Genomic DNA, 14,610 nt, shown 5'->3' with positions numbered 1-14,610 from the left:
ACACTCCATAGTCCAGGCCAGGGCATCAGTGCCATTGCAGAGATTTGTTGATCAAGAAATTAGGGAAACACAATTTTTTGAAGGTTCCTGGTTTCTAAATGTTCAGAGTTCAGACAAAATTTGCTTGCAGCAAGATTTTATTTAGGAAAAAACAATTACAGGAACCAGGCATTATATTGTTGGTGCAGATGTTGAAAACAGAAAACCACTGTAAACATCCTTCCATCTGGCCATTTTCATTAACTTTTTAATAAACCAAAGTAAAACAAAACATGAACACCTTTTCCTGTTCTTATGTAAATGGAATACAAAGGAAAACAAATGTCCCTTTCAGTCCCGAGGCATGTTTAAGTCATTATTCATTTCTGACCCAGTAACACAGTACATTACATCAGCAGTGCATTTGAAAGTCTGGAGTGTTCTTTGTGTAACCTGTTTTTCATTAAATTACAGTGTGTGATGAGCCCTGGCCTCTTCAATCACTGGGTAGAATATGTGAAAATCACTTTAGTTTGTAGTCACTGTTTATTATTCCTCTAAGATACTGTATTTGGTAGTTTAATCACAGTTCTTGACAACTGTCTTGAAATTTAGAGATAAAAGTAATGTCTAAATGTGGTTTTCCTAGTCACAAAAATAGCAAAGGAATAAACTGTAGTTGAGAAAAATGGGTGGGTGTGGCCAAGAGATTTTTATATTACTGTTTGAATAATATTTTTGTACACCGTGTCAAGTTGTGTAGGGCACACAGTCAAAGATGGCACTGAGGGGAAGTCAGATGGGCAAGTCCTGAGTTATTTACAAAAAAAGATGATTGGTTGCCTAAATTGAACCAGATGAGGTCACTGCATGAACATCTCGTGTTTACTAGGTAAAGCCTAGAGAGAGTGATAGGCTGACCTTTAAAACTATTGGCTGGCTGTTTTCCCGCTCTGTGGTTTTTTTCTTTAAAAGAAGCTTGCTGTGTGGTAATAAACAAGTTCCTGCTTGATTAGACTCCCAGATGCATCTGGTTGTCTCCAGGAGGCTGGGAATATGGGCGAGTAGGGCACTTACTCTTCCTTAGAACCAGTTCAGCCTTCTGTGGTTGGGCTAAGACCCTGCAAAGTTATGTCTCTGTTTGACCTCACCTGCCTAAGCCACCTTCGGATTGGTTTAACAAAGAACTGAATGGCTAATAGCTAGGCAGCAGAGGATAAGCAGGGCTTCTGGGTAGAAATAGGAGCTCTGGGAAAGTATCTGAGGTGGGAGATTCACCAGCCAGAAGTGGAGAAAGTCATACATTAAGGAAGCCAGACAGATATACAATACTCAGGAGAGGTAACTAGCCACATGGCAGAGCATAGATTAATATAAATGGGTTGATTTAAATTTGAAGAGCTAGTTGAGAACAAGCCTAAGCTAAGGCTAAGCTTTCATAATTAATAGAAGGTATCTGTGTCATTATTTGGGAGATGGCAGTCCAAAGAAAGACTTGCTACATATTACTTGAAAGAAATGCCTTAAAATATTCCTGGTTTTCTCATTTATGAGCAGTTTGGTTGAAGGAACCAGAAGTAAGGATTAATTCACTGGGTACTTGTTACCTGGTTGGCACTATACCTGACAGTGTATGTCATGAGCTGTACATGGTTGACACAATTCACTCTAAGAGTTATTGAATGGCCTCATTTATCCTTTACTGTGGTCCCACAAAGGTTACAGTTGTATGCTGAAGATGAAACCATTTGGTTTTAATAGTTACATAATAGCATAGGCCTACTTGAGTCAGTGAACTCAGAGCTGGGCTGTTCTGAACATCACCCTGCTCCCCACACCATGCAATTGTTTGCTTCATGTCTCAAGAGAGGTATCAACACTTGGACACGTAACAAGAATTTATGATTAGATATTTATGAAACTTCTCAAATTCAACAAGCAGGGTGGGTTTTTAGTTATCCTATATTTTTCAAAAGATTTAAACAGTTTTCAATATTTGTCCCATTTTTAAGTAGTTCAAATTAGGCTACTAAAATGTATTTGAAAACATGTATTTGACTTATAGTCAATGACCTTATACTTACATATGCTTATTATCATAGGTGATATTGTAATGTTTTTGCTTGTATATAAACTGCTTATACACTGAGCTGATTCGTCCACATAAAAAGCCTTATCAGTATTAAAGATGCCAGAAGAGTGGCGTCTTGGGCTATTGTTAGCCCCTTAATAGCCACTCATTGTCTATTATCTATGTGCTTAGTCTACTAGCTTTTTGACTATCAGGCAAATTGGGGTTTTTTGTTTTTATAAGTTTGTTTCTTATTTATTTTACGTCCTGGCTGCAGTTTCCCCTCCCTCCTCTCCTGCCAGTCCCTCCCTCCTTTCTCCTCCCTGTTCCCAACCACCAATCCACTCCTCCATTTCTGTTTAGGGAAAGGACAGGTCTCCCATGAGTGTCAACAAAACATAGCATATCAAGTTGCAGTAAGACTAAGCACCTCCCCATGTATAAAGGTTGGTCAAGGTGACCCAGTAGGATCCCACAAGTCTGTAAAAAGAGCAGAGACAGCACCTGTTCCTGCTGTTAGGACTCCCACAAGAAGACCAAGTTATACAACTGTAGCATATGCAGAGTGCCTAGGTCAGTCCCATGCAGGCTTCCTGTGAAGGGGGGGGGGAATGTCCTTCTGTAATATATTTGTCTTATTGGTTTATGAATAAAATACTAATTGGTTGACCCGGCCCATGGGACACTTATCAACACAGAAACCTGGGTGGGGAAGACAAATGAAGGACAGGAGACACAAAGAATAAGAGCAAGTCAGAAAGATGCTGATCAAGCTCTGATTTTATTAAACAAAGGGCAGAGCTTTTATAGTCGTGGTGGTGGGGAGATGCTTTCCAGGGTGGGGGGTGGTGGTAAAGGAATGCTTAGCCAGGCAGGAACTGTTTGTAAGGAAATGTGCTATCTCAGGCCTACCTGCCTAACAGATGATGCTGTCTCTGCTCTTTTTAGTCATTTGAGAAACAGCTCTAAGAGGAAGCAGAGAATTAAGCTTTCTGGCTACTCAGGCTCATTACCTGTTAATTGGGTTGGGTCCTGGCAATTGGTCAGTAGTGAGGCAGGAAGTATAGGCAGGGCTACCAGACTAGGATAATTATGGGGAGAGGAAGGCAGAGAGAAGCCACAAGAGAGATGCCATGTAGCCGGTGAAGGAATAATAGGTCCAGACATTCTCTGATAAGATCATGTGGAAATACTTAGATTAATAGAAATGGGTTAATAATTAAGAGAGAGCTAGCCAATAAAAAGCCCGAGTCATTGGCCAAACAGTTTATAATTAATACAAGCATTTGTGTATTTATTTGGGGCTGAAGGGCAGTGGGACCAGATGGAACAGAAACCCTGTCTATACTTCCTGCTTGTTGGATCAGTCTCTGTGAGCCTCAATGAGGACAGGATAGTTAATTTTGTGAATTTTCTTGTAGTGTCCTTGATCTCTCTAGCTCCTACCATCCTTTCTCCCCTCTTCTGCAGGATTCCCTGAACTCTGCCTAATGTTTGGCTATGGGTCTGCAACTGTTTCCATCAGTTGTCGGATGATGCCTCTCTGATGATAATTGGGCTAGGCACCAATCTGGTTGCAGGGCCACATATCAGGCTACATATCCTCTATTGCTAGGAGTCTTAACTGTCATCCTTGTTGATTCCTAGTAGATTCCCTTGCTCCAGGTTTTTACCTGACCCTGAAATGCCTCCCCCCTTCCAGTAGTCACTTTGAGTGCTCTCCTTCTACGGCCCCACACCCCCTGATCCTTCGTGTTCCCATACTTACTCTCCCTCAGTCCACTCCATGTTACCTAGTCTCTCTGGGTCTGTGGAATATAGCATAGTTATCCTTTATTTTACAGCTAATGTCCATTTACGAGTGAGTACATACCATGTTTGTCTTTCTTGATCTGGCTTACCTCATTCAGGAGGATTTTTTCTAGCTCCATCCATTTGCATTCAGATTTCCTGGTGTTCTTGTTTTTATTGACTAAGTAGTACTCCATTGTATAAGTGTACCACATCTTTATTTATTTATTTACTTATTTTTGTTTTTCGAGACAGGGTTTCTCTGAGTCTTTGGAGGCTGTCCTGGAACTAGCTCTTGTAGACCAGGCTGGTCTTGAACTCATAGAGATCCGCCTGCCTCTGCTTCCCAAATGCTGGGATTAAAGGCATGTGCCACCACCGCCCAGCCACGTTTTATCTATTCCTCAATTGAAGGACATCTAGGTTGTTTCCAGGTTCTGGCTATTACAAATGAAGCTACTGTGAACATTGTTGAGCAAATGTCCTTGTGGTATGAATGCGCATCCTTTGGGTATATGTCCAAGAGTGGTAAAGCTGAGTCTTGAAGTATATTGATTCCTGGTTTTCTGAAAAACCACAACACTGACTTCTGAAGTCACTGTACAAGTTTGCACTCCCATCAGCAATAGAGGAGTATTCCCCTTGCTCCACATCCTCTCTAGCATGCCATTTGTGTTTTTGATCTTAGCCATTCCAACAAGGATAAGGTGGAATCTGAGACATTTTGATAGGCAAATCCTTTTGTAATGTATTACTAAGCCACTAGTTTCCACCAGTCTTCAGACTGATGATGCCATCAGATAACATCTGAAGCCTACAGCAGAGATTTTCCCACTTTGTTGTAATCCTAATATTTCTGTCAGTATATTTGAAAAGTGCCTTGATTCATGGTTTTCTTTTATTTTGTAACTGTAAAAACATCATGAAACTGTTAACACATTGAAACATGGTATTTGAGGTTACCTGATGCATGGACACTAATATTTGACTCCAGAAAACTCTTAGTCTCTTTGAGATGAATGTTGTGCTTTAGTGATGGCAGTTCTTGGTTCTCATTGTGGGGCCCCTATGACAATCCACTTTGACTAAAGTCATCCAGATGGGTACCAGGCCCCAGCACCGGCACCTTGTCTTCTGTCTTCTGATGCTTGTTCCCTGGGTGGATGTTGCTGAGTTCCTTTTGAAGGTTGTTTTGTTCTATTGTCCATTGTTTCTTGCTGAGCTGGCTATATGGGTCTTATTTTGGTTATTTATCCTATTTTGTTTATATTCTGAGCTTTTGGTTTTAGAGCCTTTGACTAATTTTTGTTTATTTTCAAAATGTTTATTTCTGGCATTCAGCCCTTTATTCCAACCCCTCTAGTATCTACTTCTGCATTTTTCTGTGACTGCTTCTGTTTTCCCGCAACCTTGCCACCTTAAGTTTGATCATAACAAAGATGCTAAAAATAAAATGTCCTTCTTCCTTTATCCCAACATGGCTGAGGAGTCAAAGATAACATCCCACACTGTATAATCACTCCATAGACCCCTGTCATTCTGTATTCCTAAGTTGAAAGGAACTTCATTGGCATACCTGGTGACACACACAAAAGAGTTGGTCACCCAGTGTCTTGAGCACCCCCCCTCCCAGTTTCTTGTAAATGTTCAAGACAAGCCAACGGCACAGTTTGGAGGACCCAGCATCAGGGTGAGCAATGAGGGAGCTACTTCCAGAATCATCACACCAGTGTGTTCCAAAATTCACACATCCCTGTAAGAATCAGTCAAGTTTTAGGAGAGAATGGGAAACAGAGATTCAAGACAGGATGGCATATTTGGAAATCAATCACAGTTTGGAACTCTGGATGCTTTTAAGCTTGGTAATTATGCCAGTTCAATAAATACCTGGGAATCAAATGGGAACTAGAGATAATTTGGCATATGCTTCTGTCAGTGGGGGAACATTCTTTTCTTCATCTTAACTGGAAGTCCTAGGCAATAGAATTGAAGGTCATGAAGAGGGGCAAACTTTATATATATATATATTAATATTAATATATATATATATTAATTCAAGTTAGGGAACAGGCTTGTTTCACATGTAAGTCCCTTCTCCCTCTCCCTCTCCTCACCCCCATCCCTCCTCCCCCACCTCCAACCTACCCCCCACTCCATCTACCCACCACTCCCCAGGCAGGGTAGGGCCCTCAACAGGGGCTCTGCAAAGTCCACCAAATCTTCCTGTGCTGGGCCTAGGCCCTTCCCCATGTGTCCAGAGCCAGAGTGTATCCCTTCACGTGGGATGGGCTCTCAAAGTCCCTTCTTACACCAGGGAAAAATGCTAATTGACTTCCAGAGGCTCCCTGGAGTGCAAGGGCCTCCTTATTGGCATCCATGTTCAGGGGGCTGGATCAGTCTTGTACTAGCCTCCCAGATAGCATCTGGGGTTGATATGCTTTCCCTTGTTCAGGCCAACTGTTTTTGTGGGTTTCTCCAACCTGGTACAGACCCCTTCGATCTTCATTCCTCCCTCTCTTCAACTAGGTTCCAGATTTCAGCTCAGTGTATTTCTGTGGATGTCTGTCTCTGCTTCCATCAGCCACTGGATGAGGGCTGTAGGATGGCATAAAGAGAAGTCATCAATCTCATTTTAGGGGAAGGGCTTTTAGGTTATCCTCTCTTCCATTGCCTGGATTGTCAGATCGTGTCATCCTTGTAGGTCTCTGGAGATCTCCATAGTTCCACATCTCTTCTTGGAACTATAGTGGCTCCCTCTAGTATGGTATCTCTCATCCTGCTCTCTTTCCTCTATTCTTCCCCCTACTCAATATCTCTGCTCCTCCATTTCCTCTCCTCTACTCCTCTTCTTGTGCTCTTCTTGTGGCAGCACCCTCTCCCCTACCCGAAGAGGGGCAAACTTTATCATGGACTTCAGATCATCTAAAGAAATGATAAAGCTACTAATTAAAAAACAACAAGTTTTAGAAACAGCATAACATTAAAACAGATGTTGGTGAACAGGAAACAAAATTCCATATATTGTGTCAGAATGAAAGATAAACTCTGAGATCTCTGACTCTTTCTCTCACCTGTTCCTCTCTGGCCTTGCCACTTCCTTATTTATCTCCAGGCACAACACAATTCCATACTAAAGGAAAAGATTAGTATAGTTCACTGTTACGATAAATCTTTCCGCCAAAAGCCGCTCGAGCCCTACCTCCACGTGGGCTGTCTCTGCCAGCTGCCTGAGTTCTGCCCGCTGAGTTAGGGCCCCAATTAATGTACAGAGACTTATATTAGGTACAAATGCTGCTTGACCAATGACTAGGATTCTCTTCTGTTAGCTCAGTCTTATTTATCGTAAATCTATATATTTTATAAGACTTATCAGACACCTTCCATTGGCGTCCTCCCTTGCTGGTGGATGACATTGCGAATCTGGAGGAAGAGCAAAGGGGAAAAGGGCCACTTCCTGCTTGTCCTTCCTTAAATATGAGTCTCCCTGCTATGTCACTTCCTGCCTGGATCACCAGTTCTTTACTACATTTCCCAGAATCCTTTTTGACTCCTAGTTCCGTCTAACTTGCTTCCTCATTGGCCAAACAGTACTTTACTCAACAATCAATAAGATGAACATACACAGAAGTACATTTCCCATCAGTTCACTTAAGGGAAATACCTACAGGGAGGAGAGACTGAGTGGAACATTAAATACTTCCACTCCTAAGGGTGTAACTGTTGTTATTTTGCTGCAGCTTCGGGCAGTGAAACATGAACCACAAAACCATGTGGAGTTTATTGGAGAAAGGGAGCAAAGGGAGGGGTAGGTGTTGGCCAACTGGGAACAGAGATAGAAGGGGAAGAGGGAAGAAGAGGAAAGGAGGGGAAAGAAGTGGGAAGAAGAAGTGAACAGGTGGGAGGTGCTCACTTCAGAGGTAAAGCTGGCACATGCCAGTGTCCTTACACAGTCACACAATTTGTGGAATAGCCACACAAGGCAGGGCCCTTTGAGCTGTCTAAGTATCTGCCTGATTGCTGTTGTGCGCACCCTGCCAGTCATCAGGGGGTGTGGTCAGCGTAATGCCAGGATATCAACAGTCACATACTTTTATAGTTTAGGCCCCAGAACCATAACTTGAGGCCATGAGAGAATGGAGAAAGGACAGATATGTGGAGGTACAGAAAAGCTGGGATGAGGTAACCTGGGCTATACGATTGGAGAAGCTACCCCAGAAGCTGAGTGTTTATTATATACAATTGAACAAGGAGGTAGGGTTTATGATATGTGGCTGGCTCAAGGACACGTGTTTAGCTAATCTCAGTAGGAACAGCCTCTGTGGGGGTACAGTCTTTAAGCCGTAAATCTGGGGGTGGGGAAGAGAGCAAGGATTGACATTTTCTTCACACACTGTCTTAGGGTTTCTGTTGCTGTGAAGAGACATCATGACCATAGCAACTTTTAAAAAGAAAACATTTAATTGGGGTGGCTTGTTGACAATTCCAAAGGTTCAGTCCATTATATCATGACTGGGAGCCTGGAGGCATGCAGGCAGACAGATGTGGTGCTGGAGGAGTAGCTGAGAATCCTACATCTTGCAGGCAACAGGAAGTTGAGACCCAGGATGGTAACCTGAGCATAGGAAACCTCAAAGCCCACCCCAAAGTGACACACTTCCTCCAACAAGGCCAAACCTACTCTAACAAAGCCACACTTCCTAATAGTGCCATTCCCCATGAGATGGGTGGGGGGTAATTACATTCAAACTCCCCCCCCCCCCACAGTCAACATTTACACTCAGGTGAGAGGAAAGGTTTGCCACCTCTCTGAGGCTCACTCTATGGGGGAAGGCCTTGACTATTTCCCATGGGTCGGTGACATTAGACCTTGGCATGAGCATTCCCATGTCAAAAACATACTTCACTCACCACCTTTCTTATTTTTTCGATGTTCAGGATGGATCCTCACACTTAGACCAGGGCATTTCACTGCAATGCTGAACACCAGGCTGTAAGTATGCAAAGAGGGAAGATCCTAGCAGGCTCTGTGCTGAACCAAAACACAAGGAATGATGAACAAGTGTAAGCACTTAAAGCCTCTAAGTGTGGCAAGGATCATTGTTGTCATATTAGCAGGAGACCAATCTGATTGCAAGCCTTTTGCTTTTCAAGGGTATACCAAAGTCACTGGGCTGTATCCATGTTATCATTATTGTGAGTCCAAGCACCCAGAAGGTGGGTCTCCAATATATCTGATGTCATAAGGAGCCTGCTGTCACACAGATGTGTTGGTAGTCTGTGTGACATATTAATCCTGTCTGAATCGCAGGGCTCTAGTTTAATACTTTAATGCATCTCACTGGGACTCTGAGTAATTTGAACAGTAGCCCCACCCCCAATAGAAGGAGTCATTAGTATAAACAAGTATGGAAGGATTGGCCAAGCCACTGCATGGAAAATCACAGACTCTGTAGGCCCCTTCCTTGACAGGGATTATCTGCATGGATACAATTACCAGACACAGCAGAAATATAGCCTCTGGGTTATTCAGGTCGGATTGTTAAAATAAACCAGGTAGCATTTAATGCAGCTAAGTGAAAAGTTTCTGTACCCTGATAAGCCTTTCTGCTGACGCAGCAATCCAAATTAGGCCAAATCAAACTAAATTAGAAAAAGCCCACGTTTAATGGAAACAAGGCTCCCCGATGGCTTCCCAGTTCTCCAGAGAGGACACAGGAAAGAGAGACCAGAAAACCACATGTCTATTTTCTGGGGGACAGCTTAAATACTCTGTGGGAGTTGTCTTGAGCATTTCTGGGGGAGGGGGTCATCATTTGGCGGGCTTTCTGAGATGCAGCAGGGTTTGGAGGAAGATAGGGAAGGGAGGCTTGGGTGGAGCTTTCACCATAACATCCCAGACTCTTTGGGTATATGGATGCCAGGGGCTGGGGTGAAGAAGCTTCCACCAGAACACTAAGATTTTCCTCTTTAGCTATATCTGCCTTTATCAAATAGATCCTGCTTCAGCGGCTCTTAGCCATCTTCTCCCCACTGGCCACTGGAGCCACTGAGGTGTAGCCAGCCACAGTGGTGCTGAGACAGCGCATGCTCTGGCCAGACCAGCCTCTAGTATGGACTTCTGGACATGGCCAACTCACCAGGTGTCTGTACAGCTGACCCTAAAGGAAGGCCAGTCACCTGCCCAGTGTTCCACCACTGTCACCTGGGCACCCCCCTTTTTTTTTATCCAAATGGAACATGAAAACAATAAAGCTGAAAGCAAATCTGGGAGCATACCTCACCCCTTGATTCATCTACTATATTTAATTCATGATTTTCCTTGAAAATCAAGGGCACGCCTGCAGAACACAGCCCAAGAACTCTTGGAGAAAGGCCTCCATCACAACATTGTAGTGGTTTCCCAAAATTTCCCCAAAGCACTGACATATGTAACTGCCCATCTCTAGATTTAACTTAACCTTGATTTACACCTGGTGCTAGAATCTCAGTCCCTTCCTTTAGCTTTATTTATTTATTCAACATTTATTGGCATGCTTCTCTCAGAAGCTCTTCCTTCTCTATTTAATGCAAGTTCCTTTCTCACTGCCTGGGACCACTTGGTTGCATCCTTGTACTACTCCTGGGATTATCCTAAGTGGGGCCATGAGAGGAAGAAGAAACGAGAGATACAGAACATGAAAACGCTGGCATCATATGGTCTGGACTCTGATGGAAAAGCCAAAAACAGGTATCTTCTTCTGTTGGTTTGTTTTTAAACAGGGAAAGTTTTCCACCTTGGTCTACACACTGAGCTTCACCATGTGATTTTCAATGGCTTAGAAAATATGATTTTAGATGAGAAAGGGTATTTTTTATGATAAAATAATATTTTGTCCTTAAGGTATTTCTAAAAATGGAAATAGATAATGAGGACAATTCAGATGGTTAAAGTATGTTGTAAAAATTTGACAAAGTTAAGATTTAAAGGAAGATGTCATTAGTGAAGCCAAGGTACTATAATAAGAGTTCATTAAGTTTCTTAAAGGTTGACACTAAAAAGATGGCTCAGCAGTTAAGAACAGTAGCTTTTAGAGGACCAGGGTTTGAGTCCCAGCACCCACATGGGAGCTCACAGCCAGCTGCCACTCCACTTAGAGGAGTTCAGTGCGCCCCTTTGGTCTCCCTGGGCACTATATGTTTATGGTACACAGATATACATTCAGGCAAAACACTGTGAAACACATAAATTAATAAATTAATGAAAAATTCCTAAATTCAGAATTCATTACTGTGTGTAGAATTGGAGGCTGATTCCTTGTTTGCTGCAATAAGGTTTTCTTTAAACATTCAATTGCTTTTAGTAACATAGAAAAAATTGACTTAGCAAAGATTTTTGTTTTACCATTTTTATGTGAATGGACTACTTAATGCCGTGTGTGTGTGTGTGTGTGTGTGTGTGTGTGTGTGTGTGTGTGTGTGTGAACGTATATGTGTATTTTAATTGGAAACCTAAGAAAAATTGTCTAGTTAAATTTTCCCCTACATCTATCAATTATACAGTGAGCTAAGCTCAGTCTCTGGGCCATATAATCAAAGATGAGAAAATGATAGAGAGAGAGAGAGAGAGAGAGAGAGAGAGAGAGAGAGAGAGAGAGAGAGAGAAAGAGAGAGAGACAGAGAGAAAGAGAGAGAGAGACAGAGAGACAGAGAGAGAGACTGACAGAGAGACAGAGACAGACAGAGAGACAGAGACAGACAGAGACAGAGAGACAGAGACAGAGAAACAAAATGTGTCATCAGGTCCAACTAAAAGAGCCCAGCTAGGACATTCCAGAATCATGGGATAGATGACAAGGAGAATTTCAGACAAGGAATATGATCAGAAAGATGTCACAGCATAGACAAGATGAGCATAGACAAGATGAGCAGAGCTGCCTAAGTTTTTTTTTTTTTTTTTGAGACAGCGTTTCTCTGTGTAGCTTTGGAGCCTATCCTGGCACTCCCTCTGGAGACCAGGCTGGCCTCGAACTCATAGAGATCCATCTGCCTCTGCCTCCTGAGTGCTGGGATTAAAGGTGTGCACCACCAATGCCCAGACTTGCCTAAGTTTTTTAACAAGGGACCTGGAACTTCAGGATTTGGTGATCTCCCTGCTGGGTTTTGGTTTTACTTTGGTTCAGTATTTCCTTACCATGCCCCCTTTCCTCCCTTTTGGAATGGCTTATGTATACTATGTATCATTGGATGTTGGAAGTATTTAATCTGTTACTTTGGTTTTTGTTTTGTTTTTAATTTTACAGGGAGTAGAAACTACTAGATTGCTTTGAGTCTCAGAGAGAATTTGGAGTTTAGACTTTAAAACAGCATAGAGACTAAAAGACTGGGGACTTGTGAAGTTGTACTAAATACATTTTACAATATGCCTTGGCCACACACCTCTGGAGACCAGAGAGTGGAATCTGGTGGTTTAAATGGGAAGGGCTCCCACTGCACTTCTCTTCACACTGCCATTTCTGTACACACCTGTGCTTCCTCTTCTAGAAAGTCATTTTTTTATGTCAAAGGGTTTGCAAATATCTTCTCCTTAGCCACACTGGCAACAGCATTGCATATGACATCAAGCAAACCTTTGATGTGTGAGTAGTTTGCAATCTGAATGAGTTTGGAAAGTGTTCCTTGGTTAGCTTTCAGAATGCTTGGTTCCAAACGGGGATATCATCTGTCCTCTTCTCTTGTTTCTTGTCTTCCCTGGAGGAGGAGGAGGGTCATCCTTGTGCTGGGTATACTACTGGATGGCCGTCTTTAGTATTGCTGCATTATCACTTGTTGAAAGAACATAAGCATCATCTCTTTCAACCTCTGTCCTGAATCTTCTAACATGAAGATTCATGGTGGGCACAGATTGCTTGGCAGTTTCTAATCAAATGTCTATCTCTCATGTGCATTGTTGGAGATTCTACTTTCAGCTTTACTGCAAGTGTGGTGCTCAGTCTCAAGACCACAGCCCCAAGTATAACGGGTACAACACAGTATCCACAATAGAAGAGAAAGATGGAAGAAAGGCCACTACTCCCTTGCAATCATAGTTTATCCCAGTGCTAAGTTTATATGCTTCTTATTGGGTAAAATTTTCACTCAACAAATATCTACCATCATAGCTGTCTTAGTTGGGTTTTTTTATTGCTGTGAAGGGACACCATAACCATGGCAACTCTTATAAAGAAACATTTAATTGGGGGGGGCGGCTTGCTTACAGTTTCAGAGGTTCAGTCCATTATCATCATGGTGGGGAGCATGGTGGTGTGCAGGCAGACATGGTGCTGAGCTGAGAGCCCTACGTCTTGACTCAGAGGCAAGAGGAAGTCGACTTACTGTCACACTGAGTGAAGCTTGAGAAAAGAGAACACAACCTTCAACAAGGCCACACCTCCTGATAGTACCATTCCCTTTGGGTGCTGCTTTCTTTCAAACCACCACAATAGCAACAGGAAAATTTCTATTAAAAAGGATTATTCTGGGCTGAAAAAAATGGCTCAGCAGGTCAAGGGTTTATGATACAAGCCCAACAATATAAACTCAATCCCCTAAATCCATATAAAATGAGAAGGAGAGGGGCTGGGAGAGGGCTCAGCAATTAAGAGCATTTCTGCTCTTACATAGGACCTTCGTTCCAACCCAGCATTGGCTCACAATCATCACATCTTCAGTTCTGGGAGATCCAAGGCCCTCTTCTGGCTTCTGAGGTTACCAGCCACAAATGTGGTACAGATACATACATGTAAACAAAACACTCACACACAACAAAATTAGCCTTATTTTTTTAAAATGTAGAAATAGGAACCACAGATTCTCTCATCCCCACTTCTGCACTAAAGCATTCATGCACCCATGCACATACAACATTCACACACCCACCCACACATATCATTCTCACACACAGCAATTATAAATTAAAAAAATTAATAGAATTATTCTTACTTGTGACATTTCCTCTAAATTACATAATAATGATAAACTTATTTTAGTAGGCAAATACTTAAATCTGTATAATTTGTCCTATTGTACAAACTTTTCATTGTGATTATGACCTTCAAGCCTCTAGATGGTTCATTAAATTAACAATTTGTTAGTACAAGCCTTACCCATAAGTTCCTATAATTTAAGATCTATAACTTTGGGAAAACATAATCTTTAGTGGATAATGGATATCCACTAAAAAACAGACAAAGGACTTTAAAAACCTTCCATGATAAAGGGAGACACTCTTATACTAATACAGTGGATTTTTTTAAGCTCTCAGATAACTAAAAATAAGAATTAGATCAGTTTTTCAACAATGAAAGGAAATGAAGAACTAAAAAAATAGGAACTCAAACCAAGTGACTTCATCATTTGGGCAAGAGACACAGATGAAAGACTCCTTCCAGCCTGGAGGGAAAGGACTGTGTGAGGTCCTTCATCTCCTCTGCTACAACTGCAAGGAGAAAAGTTCTCATGTTCATGTTGCTCATTTCAGCCTGTGCCAACTTCTGACAACTGCATGGAACTTCATGCAGTGTTCCCTGTGGACTTCTGAAAAGCTGGGTGAAACTCCTCTTCAGCTACTTTGATAAGTAGGTAACACTCAGACCCATTCAACAACATTTCTATCAATTCTCACTTTATTATATTTCTTAACTCTTTTCAATTTAGATACCATAAGTGCTGTCTGAGGTTATTTGAAAGTTATTTGAAGTTTCCTTTCGTATATTCCTAAGTAACTGAAGTAATACTAATTCGGGTTAGGGAAA

Source organism: Cricetulus griseus, chromosome 6, assembly GCF_003668045.3.
Source record: "Cricetulus griseus strain 17A/GY chromosome 6, alternate assembly CriGri-PICRH-1.0, whole genome shotgun sequence".
Lineage (NCBI taxonomy): Eukaryota > Metazoa > Chordata > Mammalia > Rodentia > Cricetidae > Cricetulus > Cricetulus griseus.
Note: the sequence above shows the minus strand (reverse complement) of the source record.